This window comes from Antechinus flavipes, chromosome 2 (assembly GCF_016432865.1).
Source record: "Antechinus flavipes isolate AdamAnt ecotype Samford, QLD, Australia chromosome 2, AdamAnt_v2, whole genome shotgun sequence".
Taxonomy (NCBI): Eukaryota; Metazoa; Chordata; class Mammalia; order Dasyuromorphia; family Dasyuridae; genus Antechinus; species Antechinus flavipes.
This window is the reverse complement of record NC_067399.1, coordinates 79,716,098-79,731,304: the sequence shown is the minus strand read 5'-3', so window position 1 is coordinate 79,731,304 and position 15,207 is coordinate 79,716,098.

The window sequence follows — 15,207 nt, the reverse complement described above, 5'->3', positions numbered from 1 at the left end:
TTACATATGATATATGATATATACTTATGATATATGTTACTATATGATATATGAATGTAGTGGAATATGATTGTTCTATAAGCTGATTTCAGAAAGGCCTGGAGAGACTTACATGAACTGATGATAAATGAAGTGAGTAGAATCAAAATAACATGGTACATAGCAACAACAAGATCATGTAATGATCAACTGTAATAGACTTGGCTCTTTTCAACAATGAGTTGATTTAGAGACCAAGAGTTTTGTGATTGAGCGAGCCATTTACATCCAGAGAGAGCGTTATGGGGACTGTGGATCACAATGGTATTTTCCCTTTGTTGTTGTTGTTTTTTGCTTGATTGTTTTTTCTTTTTTCCCCTTTAATTTGATTTTCTTATACAACATGATAAATGTGGAAATACATTTAGAAACATTGCACTTGTTTAATCTATATTGGATTACTTGCTGTCTAGGGGAGGTGGGCAGGGGAAAGAGAGAGAAAAGTTTGAAACATAAGGTTTTGCAAGGGTGAATGTTGAAAACTATCTTTGCATGCATTTTGAAAAATAAAAATGCTTTTATTATTTGAAAAATTATATGAAAAGAAACAAATAAACACAATATGTTATTCAATAAAGTTAAACTGTTTACATCACTATATGGGAAGATGATACTTGAGAACTGTATTAGGTCATTTAGGAGTATACATAGACAAAGGCTATAGATATAAGTTGATATGGTGATATAGAAAAGTTGAATAAAAAGAATTATGCTGGGAAAAGAGGAAATTTGGAGATAGAACAGGGCAAATTATGTTACAAAAAGAGATATAAAAGATCTATTACATTAGAGGGAAAAAAGGTAGAGGATAAGCACTGTTTGAATCTTACTCTCATAGTATTTGACTCAAAGAAAGAATAACACATAATCAGTGAGATATAGAAATTTATTTTACTCTATGGGGAAGTTGGATGGAAAAGGTGAAAGAAGTGTGTATGTGTGTGTGTGTGTGTGTGTGTGTGTGTGTGTGTGTGTTTATGTATGTGTGATAGAATGTAGGACAGAAGGGAAGGCAGAAGTAGGAGGGGAAAGAAGAAAGGAAATGAAGGAGTTATATTAGAAAGGAGGTTTGGTGTAAAAACTCACTATTTGACAAAAATTGCTGGGAAAATTGGAAATTAATATGGCAAAAACTAGGCATTGATCCACATCTAACACTCTATACTAAGATAAGATAGAAATGGGTTCATGATTTAGGCATAAAGAGTGGTATTATAAACAAATTAGAAGAACAAAGAATAGTTTACCTCTCAGATCTGTGGAGAAGGAAGGAATTTGTGGCCAAAGAAGAACTTGAGTACCTTACTGAATGATAAATGGATATTTTTGATTATATTAAGTTAAGAAGTTTTTATACAAACAAAACCAATGCAGACAAAATCACAAGGAAAGCAATAAATTGGCAAAATATTTTTACATTCAAAGGTCTGATAAAGGTCTCATTTCTAAAATATAGAGAGAATTTCAAATTTATAAGCATTCAAGGCTTTCTCCAATTGATAAATGGTCAAAGGATATGAACAGACAATTTTCAGATGAAATTAAAACCATTTCTAGTCATATGAAAAGGTTCTCTAAATCATTATTAATCGGAGAAATGCAAATTAAGACAACTCTGAAATACCACTACACACCTCTCAGATTGGCTAAGATAACAGGAAAAGATAACATTATTGTTAGAAGGGATGTGGGAAAACTGGAACACTAATACATTGTTAGTGGAGTTAGTGAACTGATTCAACCATTTTGGAACTATAATCAAAGGCTATCAAAGTGTGCATACTCTTTTGCTCCAGCAATGTTTCTACTGGACTTGTATCCTAAAGTGATCATAAAGGAAGGAGAGGGATCAACATGTGCAAAAATGTTTGTGGCAGCCCTTTTTGTTTTGGCAAGAAACTATAAACTAAATGGATGCCCATTAATTGGAGAATGGCTGGACAAATTATGGTATATGAATGCTATGGGATATTATTGTTCTACAGGAAATATAAGCAGGATGATTTCAGAGAGGTCTGGAGAGACTCACATGAACTGTTGCTAAATGAAATGAGCAGAACCAGGAGATACATGGCAGCAGCAAAATTATATGATAATCACTTCTGATAGATATGACTCTCATCAACAATGAGATGATTCAGACCAGTTCCAATGGTCTTGTGATGAAGAAAACCATCTGCACCCAGAGAGAGGACAGTGGGAATTGAATGTGGACCACAACATAGTATCTTCACTCTTTTTGTTTTTGTTTGCTTGCATTTTGTTTTCTTTCTCTTTTTTTTTCCTTTTGGATCTGACTGGCTAAAATGACAATGATAATGTCATTTTAATGATGGATGAAAAGATAATGATGGATATTGGAGGAGATGTGGGAAAACTGGAACACTAATACATTGTTGGTGGAGTTGTGAAGTGATCCAACCATTCTGAAAAACAATTTGGAACTATGCCCCAAAAGCTATCAAACTATTCATACCCTATTTATTTTACCTTAACATATACCATATTTATACCATATTTCAGCAATATTTCTACTGGGTTTGTACCCCAAAGAGATCATAAAGGAGGGGAGAGGACCCACATGTGCAAAAATGTTTGTAGCAGCCCTTTTAATAGTGGCAAAAAACTGGAAACTGAGTGGATGCCTAATAGTTGGAGAATGGCTGAACAAGTTATGGTATATGAATGTTATGGAATATTATTTGTCTATTAGAAATGATCAGCAGGATGACTTCAAAGAGACCTGGAGAGACTTACATGATCTGATACTAAGTGAAATGAGCAGAACCAGGAGATCATTATAAATGGTAATAGCAAGATTATACAATGATCAATTCTGATGACCATGGCTCTCATCAACAATGAGGTAATTCAGACTAGTTCAATAATCTTGTAATGAAGAAAGCCAATTACACTCAGAAAGAAATCAGTGGGAACTGAGTATGGACCACAATGTAGTATTTTCACTCTTTTTGTTGTTGTTTGCTTGCATTTTTTTTCTCAATTTTTTTTTCCTTTTTTGATCTGTTTTTTCTTGTGCAGCAAGATATTTGTGGAAATGTGGAATTATACATGTTTAGCATATATTGGATCACTTGTTGACTTGGGGAGAGTTTGGGGGAAAGGGAAGGAAAAAATTAAAACACAAAGTTTTGTAGGGGTGAATGTTGAAAATTTTCCATATACATATTTTGACAATTCAAAGCTTTAATTAAAAAAAAAAAAGAGTGTAAGCTCCTTGAGGGCAAGGACTGTCTTTGTTTGCTTGCATCTGTAGTATCAGTGCTTAGTACCTAGTTTATAGTAAACATTCAATAAACACTCTATTCAAAAAAAAATAGAAAGGAGGGTAGATTGAAGGAGCTGATGGTCAGAAGCAAAATAGTAATCAGGAATGCATGGGTAAAAAGAAAGAGAAAAATTTAAACAGGGATGGGATGTTGAAATAGGATGAAAGGTAATGCATAGTAATCATATCTGTGAATATCGATTGGATGAATTCTTCCATAAAACGGAATTGGTAGCAGAGTGAATTAAAAACCAGAATCATACAATATTGTTTGAAGAAACACATTTGAAGCAGTGAGATACATACAGAGCAAAAGACTAATACAGAATATATTATGTTTCAGCTAAAGTTTAAAAAAATCAGTAGTAATAATGATCTCAGACAAAGCAAGAGCAAAAACAGACCTAATTAAAAGAGATAAGAAAGGAAACTACATATTGCTAAAAAGTACAATAGACAATGAAGTAATATCAGTACTAAACATATAAACATCAAGTGGATTAGTATCTAAATTCTTAGAGGAATTAAGTGAGTTATGGGGGGAAATTGATAGTAAAACTATGTTAGTAAGGGAACTCAGTCTCCCCTTCTCATAACTAGATAAATCTTACCATAAAATAAAAAAAAAAAGTTAAGAAAGTGAATAAAATTTTAGAAAAATTAAATATGATAGACTCTCTGGATAAAATTGAATGGGGATAGAAAATAATATACTTTTTTCTCAGTGGAACATAGCACCTATATAAAAAATGACCATATATTAGGATATAAAAATCTCACAATCAAATGCAAAAAGGATGGAAATATTAAATCCATCATTTTCAGATCATGATGCAATAAAAATTATTTTACAAAAAAAATGTAATAAAGGGCCATGGAAAGAAATTAAAAGTAATTGGAAGCTAAACATTCTAATCCTAAAGAATGAATGGGTCAAACAACAAATCATAGAAACAATCAATAATTTCAACAAAGAGAACAACAATAATGAGCCTACCTACAAAAATTTATGGGATGCAGCTAAAGCAGTTCTTAGAGGAAATTTTATATGTCTAAATGCTCAAATGAATAAAACAGAGAATGAACAGGAAAATGATCAGGCAAGTCAAAAAGCTAGAAAAAAGAACAAATTGAAAAACCTGTAAAACCAAATTAGAAATTCTGAAATTCAAATAAGAGTTTAATAAAATTTAAACTAAGAAAATGAACTAATAAAGCTAAAAGATGGTTTTATAAAAAATAATAATTTGATTTTTAAAAGAAGGAAAACCATATTAGCAGTAGGAGAATGGAAAAGGGTGAATTCACTAAGAAGGAAGAGGAAATTAAAACATATTTTGCCCATGTGTGCTAATAAATATAATAATTTAAGTAAAATGGATACGTATTTACAAAAATATAAATTGCCCAGATTAACAGACAAGGAAATAAAATACTAAAATAATCCCATTTTAGAAAACTAAATTGAACAAACCATCATTGAACTTCTTAAAAAAAAAAAAAAACCTTCCAGGACCACACACAGGGCCACAGTTCTAGAAAATTCTTTTAATGATACAAATATAATGCTTATATCGAAATTAAGAAGAGACAAAACGGAGAAAAAAAATTATAAACCAATTTCCCTAATGAATATCGATGCAAAAAAATTAAATAAAATATTGCCAAAAAGATTACAGCAATTTATCACAAGGATAATACACTATGACCAAATGGAATTTATACTCATGCAATGTCTAGTTCAGTGTTAGGAAAACTATTGCCATATTGATCATATCCAAACTAGCAAAAATCACATTATAATCTCAATAGATGCAGGAAAAAAAAAAAAAACTTTTGACAAAATACAATACTCATTCCCATTAAAAATACTAGAGAGCATAGGAATAAAGAGGGTTTTCCTGAAAATGATCAGCAATATCCATCTAAAATCATCAGCAAGCATTATTTATAATGGGGTGAAACTAGATGCATTCCCAATAAGATCAGAGGTGAAATAAGCATGTCCATTTTCACCACTATTTTGGCTTTAGCAATAAAAAAAGAAAAAGAAATTAAAGGAATTAGAATAGGAAATGAGAAGATAAAACTATTACTCTTTGCAGATTATATGACAGCATATTTAAAGTATCATAAAAAAGCATCCAAAAACCTACTTGAAACAATAACTTTAACAAAGTTGCAGGATATGAAATAAAATCCACACAAATCATTAGCATTTCTGTATATTACCAATAAAGCCCAGCAGCAAGAGATAGAAATTGAAATTGCACTTTAAATAACTGTAGACAAAATAAAACATTTGGGTGTCTACTTGCCAATACAAACCCGGGAACCATCAATTCTAAACAATTGTAAAAAATATCAATTGCTCATGGGGTAGACCAAACAAATATAATAAAAATGACAATTCTCCCTATATTGGTCTATGTGTTCAGTGCCATACCAATCAAACTGCCAAAAAAAGTACTTTATAGAACTAGACAAAATAATAACAAAATTCATCTGAAAGGAAAAAAAAATCATTTAAAAAAATGAATGAATTTAAATAAAAGAAAAAAGATACAAAGGATGGTGATTTAGGAATACCAAAATTAAAACTATATTATAAAATACCAATCATCAAACCATTTGTTACGGGCTAAGAAACTCCAGCTCCTGGAATAAGAACATGCTGTTTCACAAAGATTGCTAGGAAGACTGGAAAATAATATGTCAGAAACTTGGCATAGACCTACATCTCACATTTCATACCAAAATAAGGTCAAAATGGATACATGATTTGAGCATAAAAGGAAATACCATAAGCAAATTAGAAGAGCAAAGGATAATCTACCTCTCAGATCTTTAAAAAAGAAAGGAATTCATGGCCAAAGAACTAGAGTAAATTAAGAAATTCAAAATAGGCAACTTTGATTATATTAAATTAAAAATTTTTTGCATAAACAAAACCAACACAAGATTAGAAAGGAAACACAAAGCTGGGAAAATTTTTTATGGCTAGTTTTTTGATAAATGCCTCATTTCTAAAATATGTAAAGTAATCATGTCAAATATATAAGAACACAAATTATTCTCCAATTGATAAATGGTCAAAAGATATGAACAGACATTTTTAAGATGAAGAAATTAAATCATCCAAAGTCATATGAAAAAAATTTTCTAAATCATCTTGATTAGAGAAATGCAGAGTAAAACAATTCTGAAGTATCACCTCACACTTCTCAAATTGGCTAACATTACAGAAAAAAGATAATGATAACTGTTGGAGGGGGTGTAGGAAAACTGGGACACTAAAGCTTTGTTGGTGGAGTTGTGACATGATCCAACCACCCTGGAGAGCAATTTGGAAGTATGCCCAAAGTCTCTAAAACTATGCATACCCTTTGATCCAGCAGTGTCACTGGAAATCATAAAGAAGGAAAAAAGACCTACATGTGCAAAAAAATTTTTAGCAGCTCTTTTTGTGATGCTAAATAATTGGAAAATGAATCAATGCCCATAAATTGGGTAATGATTGAATAAGTTATGGTATTTCAAAGTAATGGAATATTATTGTCCTATAAAAAATGATGAAGAAGCTGGTTTTAGAAAGGCCTAGAAAGATTTATATGAACTGACGCTAAGCAAAACAAGCAGAACCAGTAATACATTGTATATAATAACAGCAAGATTGGGATTGGGTGATGATCAAATATGAAAGACGTGGTTCTTCTCAGTGGTTCAGTGATTCAAGGCAATGCCAATAAACTTTGGATGGAAAATGCTGTTTGAATCCAGAGAAAGAACTATGGAGACTGAATGTAAATCAACACATGCTATGTTCCCCCTTTTTTCTTTTTCTTCTGTTTTTTTTTTTTCCTTGTGGTTTTCCCTTATTGTTCTTATTTTTCTCTCCCAACATAATTCATAAAGTAATGTGTTTTTTAAAAAAAGAATATACATGTGTAACAAGAGAAAAATAATAAAATAAAATAAAAAGGCAGGGAAAAAATAAAAAAATAAAGAGGCAATCATCAAAACTACTTGGTACTAAGAAATAGAGTGGTGGATGAGTAAAAGAAATTAGGTACACAAGACAGAGTAGGAAATGACTGTATTGATTTACTGTTTGATAAACCTCTAGACTTCAACTTCTAAATTAAGAATTGACTATTTGACAAAAACTGCTGGGAAAACTGAAAAACAATATGACAAAAACTAGGCATGACAGATAAAAATAAAAATGAGCACATGATTTAGACATGAGAGTGACACTACAAGCAAATTAGGAAAGCAAGAAATAGTTTACCTGTCAGATCTTTGGAAAAGGAAATAATTTATGACCAAACAAGATAAAGAAAGCATTATGAAATGAAAAATGGATAATTTTAATTACATTAAATTAAAAAGGTTTTGCACAAACAAAACCAATGCAACCAAGATTGGAAGGGAGCAGAAAACTGAGAAATACTTTTAAAGCCAGTGTTTGTGATAATGGTCTCATTTCTAAAATATGTAGAAAACTAAGTCAAATTTATAAAAATTCAAGTCACTCCTCAATTGATAAATGTTCAAAGGACATGAACAAGTCATTTTCATTTGAAGAAATTGTATAGACATATGAAATCACTATTGATTAGAGAAACAACTCTGAGATACCACTTCTCACCTCTGAAATTAGTTAACATGACAGAAAAGGAAAATAATAAATGTTGGAGAAGATGTGAAAAAAATTAGAATGCTTATGCATTGTTGGTGGAATTATGAGCCAATCCAACTGTTCTGAGAGCAATTTGGGATTATGCTTAAAGGTCTATAAAAATTGTGATCCAGCAATACCACTGCTAAGTCTATATTCCAAAGACATTAAAAAAAATGAAAAGGATTTGTACAAAAATATTTATAGCAGCTCTTTTTGTGGTGGCAAATCACTGGAAATTGAGGGGATGCCCATCAATTGGGGAATGATGTATGTGTAGTATATGTAAGGAATGTTATTGTATTGTAAAAAATGGTGAACAGGCAGATTTCAGGGAAAAAAAAAACTTGTTAAAGATTTACATGAACTGATGCTAAGTGAAGTGAGCAGAAGCAAGAGAACATTGTACAAAGTAATAGCAATATTATGTGATGTTCAACTATGATAGACTTACCTCTTCTTAGCAACACAATGATCTGAAACAATTTCAATAGACTTGTGATAGAAAATGCTGACCACATCCAGAGAAAGCGCTATGGAGTCTGAATGAAGATCAAAGCATATTATCTTCACTTTTTTTTTTCCTTGTGATTTTCCCTTTTGTTCTGATTCTTCTTTCACAATGTAACTAATGTGAAACTATGTTGTACATGTTAACCTATAGCAGATTGCTTACTGTCTTGGAAAAGGGGAGAAGCGGGAAGCATGGAGAAACATTTGGAGCTCAAAATCTTACAAAAATTATTGTTATGTTAAAAATTACTATTATGTGAAAAGAAATAAATATCTAGAGGGATAGAATTTGAAATTAAAAACTTTAAATAAAAAGGTTCTAAAAAACTACAATAATATAATTTATTACTAGTGGTTCTGTTTCACTCTCAGCTCTGGATATTCAGAGCAATGGTCAGACATGTTTTCTTGCTATGTGGAGGGAGGATAGCACTCCAAGAGAAAGATAATTTGTTCTAGGGGAATTCCTTCTTGGAGGAAACATGACTTCATGGGTAAGGCACTGAATTTACAGTCAGAAAGACTTGGATTCAAGTCTTGTCTTAGATTGTTATTAGCTGTGTGTCTCTGGGCAAGTTCCTTTATTTCTTAGTGCCTTGGTTTTCTCATCTGTAAACTGGGCAGGTGAATTTAGTGGCTTCTCAAGTTTCTTTCATTTCCACAGCTATGATTCTTGGATTGTATGTCCATTGCTGAAGTCAGTGGTCCTTTGACCAAGAGCAGGTCCCTGAATTATCTGTTGAGTTTAGTTGCTTTGAGGGGGCTTTCAAACCCTCATCTCATAGTTCTAGCCACAAGGTCAATGGAAATATGACTGTTTCCCTTAATAGGGGTATGTAGTAAAAGAAGACCTATATGAGTGATAAAATAAACTCCTGGGGGAGTTCAACCCCCATGTCTTCTTACTATCTGTACTTCCCTGTTTTCTCAAAATACTTTGTATTTTTTTTTGTAGAGTTCTTAGTTTTATCCTTTATAAAATGAATAGGCTACACTAGGTGACTTCTGGGGTCTTAGCTAATTTAGAAATTCTATGATTTGTGAAGTCTGACCTACTGACTATTTCATGAACAAAGTTGATCCACTTCTCAACTCCAATATTGTTTCTGGCTATCTTCTCTGGCAGAAAAGCTTGCCTTTCCCCACTGCAAATTATTGACCTTTCTGGCTTCTTTTAAGTACCAACTAAAATCCCATATTCTATAGAAGCCTTCTCTAACACCTCAATTCCAATGATTTCTACACATACTGTATACAGCTTGCTTTGTATATTTCTTTGCATGATTATCTCTTCCATTAGATTGTAAGGTCCTTAAGGGCAAGTATTCCTTTTTGCTTCTATTTGTATTCCCAGGGCTTCACATAGTACCTGACACAGAGTAGTAACTTAATAAATATTTATTGAATTGAAATCCTTTAAAAAGATTTTCATGTTTGGGTCAGTTGACTTGATATGATAAAGACAGATAGGATAATGGAAGTCATTTTACATTCCAACAAAAGCCTTCCCACACTAAAAATTCCCTTCTCTGGTTTACTGTAATTGTGTGTCATCTGACTGTTCTCTACTTGCACTTTTTCTCTCTGTAGGATTTTTAATTCCTCTGAAGCAGGAACTTTGGTGTGTTTGTTTGCTTACTGATCCCATATATCTCTTAGCCCACAGTATCACATAACCCTACTATACAATATAGGAGAGTAGATATACCCCTTCTATTCCAGGGGAGTATTTGATTCTATTGCCTACCCTAGGCAGAGTCCTAGAACATTTACCTAGGCATACAGTGTGACTGTAAAGACTCATCAACCCATAGATGAATAGGTACCATGCAAATATAAAATGGGAACACCTGGGAAGCAATATCTGACTCTCCAAGCTGGGAGTGACCTCAGAACATCTTATTATGTGTAACTATATTGTTATCTCTTTTGCCACACTTTTGATCAGTGGGCATTTAGACTTTTCTTGGAAATCTGAAGGGATAAGGAGCCAACAACCTTCGTGGCAACTCATATCACTTTTGGGTGGTGCTAATGTGCTCTTTATCTTAAGTTTAAATCTGTTTTTATTGAAATCTCAGTCTATTTCATTCATTTCAGCATAAAATCCTCAGATACTGAAGTGATTTTTCACCCCTTCAGTATATTAGGAGCCAATGATGAATATTTCAAATTATGACAGTACTTTAGCTATTTTTCATGTTTCTACCATCTCTCTCCCCCCACACTAAATGTTTTCTTTTTCAAGTTCAAGAAATTTTCTTGGTTTCTTTATCTAATCTATATATTATGATTTCCATACTTCTCACTATGTTGGGTACTTTCTTCTGGATGAGATCCAGTGATCAATGTATTTCCCAATATGTGATATCTAAAGAAGAGGGTTTGACTGAAGAAAAGAAGGCAACATGTATTTATTAAGTGCATACTATGCGCCAAGCCCAATGCTAAGTCCTTTACAAAAGCTATCTCATTTGAGCCTCATTTTGTTCTTATTCCCATTTTACATTACAATTAAGGAAACAGAGGCAGATAGGTTAAATGATTTGTCCAAGATCACATTGGCTAGTTAAGTGACTGAGGTCAAATTTGAACTCAGAATTCTGACTCTAGGTCTGGTGTTCTATCTATTGAGTCACCAAACTGATTGTAGAGGCACGAATACATTATATTCTTTTTTTTGGGCCATTTCTCTGAGGTCAGCATATTGATGAAGAATACTCAGCAGGAAAAATACACAGAGGCATCCCCACAGTCAAAAGTGCCCCCTTTTTTCACATATTCACCTTACTGTAATGCTGGAGAAACTGAGGAAGACAGAGATTAGAGACCAATTCAATAGTTTATTAAATGCAATACTGGGACCAATGGATCCATGTTTGGTCCCAGGGCTGGACAAGAGTATCATCTCAAAGAGTCCAGTCCTCAAGTATCAGAGGGCAAGCTTTTTTATAGGATAACAACAACAGTGACATAATGTGGGAGGTACCTGGGTGGGGATAACCTAATGGAGGGGAGGCCCCTAGGATGACACAATGGAGGGAGGTTACTGATATCCATCTAAAATGGATAAATCCTGTCAAACATTAAGAAAGAATGTCTATAACCTAAAGATATTAAATCTTTATCTCATCAACCATTTAAGAGGAAATGATTATAGCCTGGGTTTTTGGGGCAGAGCAACTGAGGTAGACCTTTATCTCATCAAACATTAAGAGGGAAAGGTTATGACCTGAGGCAGAATAACTAAATAAGACAATTGGAGAAACTGGGTCACAACATTAAAAGGGAATTTTAGCACAACATTACCTCAATCTTTTCTCTATTCATTTTTCTTCTGACTATGGCCAAAGCTCATTGGTAGAGACCATTCTATTGAAACCACCAATGCATCCTCTGCATTCCATTGAATAATAGCAAAATTATATGCAAAACAACTTCGTATGCTCCTTTCCCCTTTATAGCTCTGTTTAACTTGAGAAGATACCAAGTTCATAATAAATATTCCATAAGTGATTTCAGAATGGAATTAAATATGTTGGAGGAACCAACTGATATATGTGAATTGAGACAAAGAGAGATTTCCCCTGCATAAGGCCTAATTTTTAGGTTTGGGAATGCTTCATCATCAGAGCTTCAATAGCTAACTTTTTTTCCTTTTTTTTTTCCCCCTCAAGCCTTTTCATTAGTCTTTTCTGATTCACTTAGAGGGACTCTGAGGTATCTCTCAAGGCTTCATGGGTCATAGGAAACCTTGGGGATTCCTAAACTATCCATGCAGAACCCAGATTAAAGGCTTAGCATCTTAATTATTCCAAGTCTATCCCACCCTGGAGCTACTGCCAGGAGGCCATCTCCAAAACTAATCAGTAGCATAGCACAGGGAAAGAACACTGGGCTAAGTATCAGAAGGTCCTGGGTTTTCATCCCAGTTTTGCCAATAACTAATGGGGTTGTCTTGGGCAAATTACTTTATGTCTATTTTCTCATTTATAAAATGGCAACAATATACACACACATATACTGACTCCAAATATCTAGGATGCTTTCTATTACACCATTGTGATTTATTCAGTTCTGTATGTATAAGTGTGCAAGTGTATATTATTTACTTTACAGATAGAAATATTGAGGCTAAGATGTTAAGTGACTTGTTCAAAGTCCCACAGGCGATAAGTAATAAAACTAGAATTTGTACCCAGATCCCCAGTCTCTAAATACAAGCCTTTTATCATTTCACTATTCTCCCTCCCTGACTTTAAGGTCAAGATTAGAAAAGTCATTGATACCCAAGCCTTTTTCCATTCTTTCCTGCCCTGATGAAGACAGCCCAGGTGGAAGTTTTGGGAAATGATGTTCAGATGGTGGTGGAAAGAAATGAAACATGAAATGTCACAGTCTTGGACTATATCTGTCATTAAACTGTCAGAAACCTGGCTCCCAAATGTGGAAACTGAAGGAGTCCCTTTAAAGACATTTCAGGAAGGATAGACACTATATATGTAGGTTCTTTGCCATGGAAACAGCACATGATTGCAGCACATGGAGAGGAGTGCTTCAGAAAGACCAGAATGACAGCGCTTTAAAAGGCCTGAGACTACATTTTTTGGTTTGAAGAATGCAGCAGAAAGGGCTAATTTGGCCTCCTGTTCTTTTCTAGCTACATGACTTCCACTGACCCCAGAGGAGCTAGAGTGTGCCGAGCTCACCGTCTTTAATGTCTGAGAATTGCAAACTGTGCTTCTCTGGCCCTGGCTCCCCAGTGGATTGGTCCACTGGGTTAAATAGCTCATTTCAGTTCAGCAAAGTGGGTTTTATATGCAATTAATAGTTTGTTAATTTGGTTAAATGTCAAAGTATACATTTTTTTAAAATCCATGCAATATAACCTCAACCCTTGGTACCTTTGAAAGCCAAGGAGGATGCCATTATTTCCTAGTGAATGCAGACGCATCTACATTCAGACTCTGCTTGAAATTGACTGGACAGGACCCCAGAGTAATGTCCTCCGGGGAGGAAAGACATTTTATGTTAGCACATTTAGGCTCCACATGGAAGGGATAAGTGAGGGAAATCATGGGATCATAGATTCAAAACTGGAAGGGACCTTAGTGTTCATTTAGTTCAATCTCTTTACAGTATAATCAGAAAATATCTTGAAGAGCCACACTTAATAAATAACAGATTTGGATTCGAATCCAGAGCCTCTAATTTCCACTCTAATGTTCTTTTACTACATTCTGATGCCCTAGTGGCTGAAAAATTATGGCTGGCCTTGGGCAAATCAGAGTATAGTGCAGATTTGGCCTCAAGCCATGAGAATAATTTTTTAAATTTCCTCTTCTGCTTTTCAATGGAAACTTAGTACTGTCTATGGTTTTTTAAAATAGAGTCCAGGTTATTTGCTAGTACAAGGTTTACCATGTTTTAGGTATTTTGAATTTGCCCTTTAGAAATAACTATATTCACCTTCTATATTTAGTCTGTTTACTCATATAACCCTTGTGCAAGAGGATCCCTAACTGACATGAAGGACCCAGGTAGATTTTATGGATCCTTATCACTTCTTATTCATTGTTGACACACAGATAAGCTGGGAATCTCAGTAGCTGATGAACCCTCTAAAAAGGTGTGGTCACTAGTTCTCTATATAAGCACAGAGCCTCACAAGGTTCAAAGTATGAACAAGCTTGTTTAGGCTTTAAGAGAAACTAATAGGAATTTTATCAGAGTCCATAAAAAAGGAATTCTACTAATGCTTTCTTTAAACTAAAGTATCACTCACAGTATTAAGCTGGATAGAGCTCAAGAAAGGAATTTTCAGGCTTTCTCCTCCCTCTTAGGGAGTAGTCCATTCTCAGTTTCTTCTTATTTTTGGTACAATATTTTTTCATCTACTATAGCTTCTGATTTCAATAAATTTCCTAAAATCTCCTTGTTATTGCTTCCTTAAAGTAGACTCATTTGACCTATGGCTCTATTTCCAATATTTCAGTTCCCACCACAGCATGGTCATTAACATCTTACTTTTTTTCCCCTCCTTATTCTCAGTTTCCCTATTTTTTTTTTGTAATTAATTTCTTTAAATACTTATTTTTGAGTAGATGATGGTTTCTGACATCGAACGGAAGAAAGTCCTTGTCTAGAAGACTAGCTTCTTTACCAGAGGGAGTAAGGAACCCATCCTCTCACTCCTGGTTACACACTTCCACTTCTTCTAAATCCAATTGTTTAAATACATTTTTCTTTGGTTTGGTTTGGTTTTGGTCATGGATAGAGCTCTTCTATACTCTAGCGAAGCCTATGGACCCCTTTTAATAATACTTTTAAATTCATCAAATAAAATACATAAAATTACCAAATAAACCAATTATATAGAAATAGAGTTATCAAAACTATTTAAAAACAAATGTAGGTTAAGAACTACATGCCCCGCCAGTTTTTGTGGATCAGGGAAAGAAATTTCATAATCTGTACTACACAGTTTGGATGCCATCTTTTCAAAGAATGGTATTGCCAAATCCTGTCTCAGCATTTGCTAGCTATGCCATCCTAGATTTCTTTCAGCCTAAATTTGCTCATTTGTAAAATGAGGGTAATAACACCTACCTCAGTGTGAATTATGTACCTCACATACTTTGTAAACATCGAATCACTAAATAAATGTTAACATTGTTACTATTAT